We start from the raw sequence: 4921 nt of genomic DNA, 5'->3' as shown, positions 1-4921 counted from the left end.
TTTTTTTATTTTATTGAGTTACGTTTTTTCACCATTCATGGGACCTTTTCAGGGGTTATCTGTTCCATGTGGTCCATTATTTTATTCTAATACACATGCCTTAAAAATATAAAGATATATAGGTATACAGTACATAACTCAAATAACTAAATTAATTATTAAGGGTACACAGCACAAGTGGAATTGTAGATATTTGGTGAAAATAATGTCTCCTTATATAGTTTTTGTATTGTCTAGGGTAATGATAATGAAGTAGATCCCTTACAGTGTTTTGCTGTAGTCCCCATAATATCTCAAAAATAAGTTCTAATGACATCTGCCCCCTGTGCCTCTGAAACCCCAATAATGAACAGTGATTAGCTAGACAATATTGATACTTGGTATATAAAATATATTCTGTTTTTGATGATCTTTGTCTTGTCCCAGCTATGTACAGGACTTGTTGAGTCAATGAAACTAAGATCACTTACATACACTTGGCTCCCTGACATACAACCAGAGAAAATAAAACTAGACATTGGCAGGAACCAGAGAGCCACTGACTACAGTCAATGAGCTGAGCTCCTTTTAGCGCTGGATTCTTGGGAAGTGCTTAGACGGTGTGCACAGTGGCCAAATGGACAACAAGGCATTCAAGAGTTGTATTTTGAGATTGTAAGAAAATGTCGTCTAAATGACTAAGCGCATCCAATATAGCAATAAGGCTTGTTCACTACCGCATGAATAGTTTTGTGGGTTCTTTTCTTTTTTTAAATTTGGTACGGTGCCTGTTCTTAACTTAATAATGTGAATGCCAGTGTTCCAACCAAGGGACCTATTAACTAAAGGCAGAGCGGCCCAGAGGATTCAAACACATTGTTACCATCATCATGCGTGTTCACTTAGGTGTTTAAGGCCAAAGCGTGGCACATATACCATATACGCAGGGCTCATCAGGAACAGAAATGTTTGCACTCCACACTTGGCTCAGTTGTCCTTGGTTTAGTTGTGAATAAAGCCCACAAAGGTACTTAATGACCCCCACGTGGGATTGTTCTGCTTTCTGGTGCCTGGTCATTAAAAAAAAAAAAAAAAACATTCTGCGAGATCACATAAATGATTCCCATTTTTGAGAGAGACTGTCATACAATAAGACCACATCTAAAAAAAAATACACATTTTATTTTGCGTAGTTTTGCTTTGCTTTGTAAATTCCACATATTGTATGTTTGACTGAATAAATTATCTGGTACGGATTACTCGAGATCTGACTTTTCTCCAAGTTAATGGTTCAGAGGAACTCCAATTTCTGGTCCTTATCATTTTTACAGCCACCATTTTATGTAAAATGATATTTATTTATTAACATTTAGCATTTAGTCACATTCAGATGCAGAAGTGCAATTTCCAGACTAGGAGCCAACGTTAAACAAACTGTGCAAAAACTGCATACGTTTTAGATAGCTGGCTTGGTACTAGGTATCACTGATTGAAAATGTTGTATTGAACCTCTGTTAGGTTTAAACAATGAATCCCTTTATAAACCTGTTATAAAGACTTATTCCATTCTTGTGTTGTAATATTGAAACCTAGGTCTTTTTCCCATCCCCCCCCCTTTTTTTGATCAATGTGATAATCGTAGAGCATTTAGACATCACATTTCTCAAATTCTTTTGACTCAGCAGAACTTTGTCGGGAGACTGTATCTGACTTATCATTAAACATGTGTTTCATCAAGTAATACTTTCGTCTTAAATATTTAAAGACTTCTTTTGAAGATGGTGCATTTTCAGATTGTAGTTGTTGAAGAGGCTTAATTTCATCTCCCACCATAATATCTGAAACTTTACCCATATTAGATCTTTTCCAAAAGGATAGATCTAACTTATCAATATTTGCGGCAAGTATCTGTTGCCTGGTCATTTGGAAATCATGACCAAGCTGAGTTACTGTAAGAAAAATGCATTTGTGTCAATATTCGTAACCCCTGTCTTAAATCCTGGCCTTGGAATTAAGGTGGCACTTATAAGCATAAGCAGTTCATATACCATGGTATATCACAAATGGGGACACCTTTGGTAAGGAGATATGGCTGGAGGTGAGAGGGCGAGGACAGGACTGTCTACCTTGCCTAATTAGTAGATGTGCATTCAGATTTGTACGAATTGCAAATTTACCGAATTTGCAATTTGCATGGACCCTCGAAAACTAGCCCACAAATCAGACGAAAAACAAAGCAAAAAGCTCAGAATTTTCATCCGAGGTTAATGGGTCTACATTCACTCACACTTTTACTCACTCTCTTACTCTGATTCTCGTTCGCTCAGACTCACATGTTTACCTATCTTCTCTGCTGGCCACTTCAGTTTCCGCATCTTCTTCTGCATCTTCAGTCCTTAATCTTCTTCCACATCTCCACAAACATAACCCGTCAACTTCCGCCAAAACGGTGGCACTGCAGTGACATCCTCCTGATCATCCAATGGAGGAAGAGGACGTCACCTAAAGTGCCAACTGAGGGCAATATGATGGTGCTTGGAAGATTGGAGCATCAGGAAGATGATGTCACAGCAGCGCAGCCATATTATCCTCAGTTCACCTGAAGGCAATATGGTGGTGCAGTGACATCTTCTCACTGGAGGATTGGGGGACACAACCACACTGCAGCACTGTCGTATTGCCCTCGGTTCACCATTTTGGTGGAAGTTGCCGGGTTCTGTTAAACAGAACCGAATGGGCAGGGAACGAAAATCGTTGCATGAAATCGAATGGGCCAAGAACATACCAAAAAATTTTGGTTGTCCTGAGATTGTCCTGCAGAAAATGTGATGGTTGGAAGATAAGAATTCACACCGTTGTGATCCTTGTAAACTGTACATACATTGTTAATTTGCCAGCAGGATAATGAAAGAGGGAACAAATAATGATATTGTAAATCATGGAACCTAGGCTTAATATAAAGTGTGTGCAAAGGAAAGCCTATATTGTCTCCGACCTCAATGTTTCAATGTTATGCTCTCTAGGAGAGGAATTCTGCTGCTACTGCTGACAGCTTTTCACTTGTGTCTAGCTTTTGTCCTTTCACTGACCTTGTATTTTCCTTGCTGCATTGATGTTTGTGTTTTGTATTTCAATTGATTTTTTATCAGCAGCACCATATAAGAATAATGAATAATAATAATTTAGAACGTGTCCAGACTACTTGGTCGTATGGTGAATGTATGTCGCCAGTATTGGTTAATTAACACTATTAACTATTATTTCACAAAAGAATATTGTGTCACAAGAGTATTCATTTATAAGTTTGTTTTTCTCTTTCTTTTGCATACAGTTTTTAAGTCATAGAAGGTCTAGTTCTAAATACATAATTTTAGGAGCTCTAGTGTTGGATCTGGGAATGCGGCATGCAGTGGTTGAGACCCCCCAGCATGCTCTGGTTGATTTAAAGTTCTTTCCATACCTCTCTGTTTATTGAATAGACCCCAAAATCTGGGTTTACAGAAACAAAAGCTGAAGATGGGTCTCATCAAACGATCTTAAACTCTAGACATTACAAGGGAAATTCAGTTCCACTTCCAGTAATACACGGCTTCTCATGAGGAGGTTTTTGCCATTAGAGGATGTCCCTGTCACATTTGGTCTGGCTGTGAAGATGAAGAAATGGCAGCCTGTGCATACATGGCAAACAGGGAAGCCAGGCCATCCACGGAAAACTTCATGTAACCTTTCCAGCATACTGCTTCACATAATATTTACCTACTAAGTACACTATACTAGCTACCCTACAGACTACAGTCTTCTCACCCAAAAACAAATCATGGAAGTTCCCCATTTGTAACTGGCCCTCTTCAAAGGAAGCTGGATCTTGCAGCCTTGGTTAAGGATAACTTCAGAACAGGAAAGAAATTGGTGGATTCAGTCTACTGGAACAGTCTCTACTTGGTTTTATAAACAATAGCTTTTACATTAGAGGATGAAATGAAGAAAATGTTTATTGGAAAATAATTAGTCTATGTAGCCCTAATATATTAACACAGTGAATGCATATTTGGCATGGTTCTGTATTGTCCCTTCAAAGATAAGCTGTCTTCGAAGTAAATCCCTTACCCTGGCACCACAAGATTGAGGAAAACCATGCGGATCATGAACAATAGATATTTTCATAAGGCCCACCTGCTGTGTCACATTTAGCACTAAGCCTTCACTTTGTAAAACGATTTAGACGACACTTTTTATTGTTGATGTGACTAAAGAATGGGTCACATGGTGTACTTTTTAAGTTGTTTTTAAAAACCCATAATGCATTATCTAACAGTGTAACGCGTTAAGCATAAATGTACAGCAAGCGTGAGAAAGACTATAATCAGATGCTCCATGTCTGGAAATATATTCCCTTTCTTGGTACTTTAATGAAATATAGAAAGAAACAGTTGGTATGTTGACATATATGGGAAGTTGACTAAATTTGCATTTACAAACACTGATGTTCTGTTGGATTCATCAGATTTAGACAAAGTCTGCCTGTTGGCTACGATCAGGTGTAACTAGTTTGGATGGTCTTTGGTTCCATAATTACAGCAGATGTCAATGAAATGCAGTTTTAGTTGGGCATCTGAAATTTGTATTGGGTCATCTGGTCTCAGATTATGCAGACACTTGGCAGTACTCTAGATTTGTGCAAATAGCAACAATCTCCTAACCCCAAGTAAGGAGACATTTGCACAGATGTAGTTTTTAATGGAGACTGTTACATGGATAATTCCTGTCTCGTGAGCACGTGTCTGTTTTGGATAATATATGTTCAGACCCCGTTAAACAGAAGTAAATGCACATGCTAATAACTGTAATTTTAGGTAAAAGATAACATGCTTCACACAATGAGTCTGTTGCCTGTGGTAATTTAGTGTATTTCTTTTTACCCCTGGGTAGGTACTGTTCAATA

Source organism: Spea bombifrons, chromosome 2 (assembly GCF_027358695.1).
Source record: "Spea bombifrons isolate aSpeBom1 chromosome 2, aSpeBom1.2.pri, whole genome shotgun sequence".
Classification (NCBI taxonomy): Eukaryota; Metazoa; Chordata; class Amphibia; order Anura; family Pelobatidae; genus Spea; species Spea bombifrons.
The sequence above is the reverse complement of the archived record's forward strand: the minus strand, read 5'-3'. Positions refer to the sequence as shown.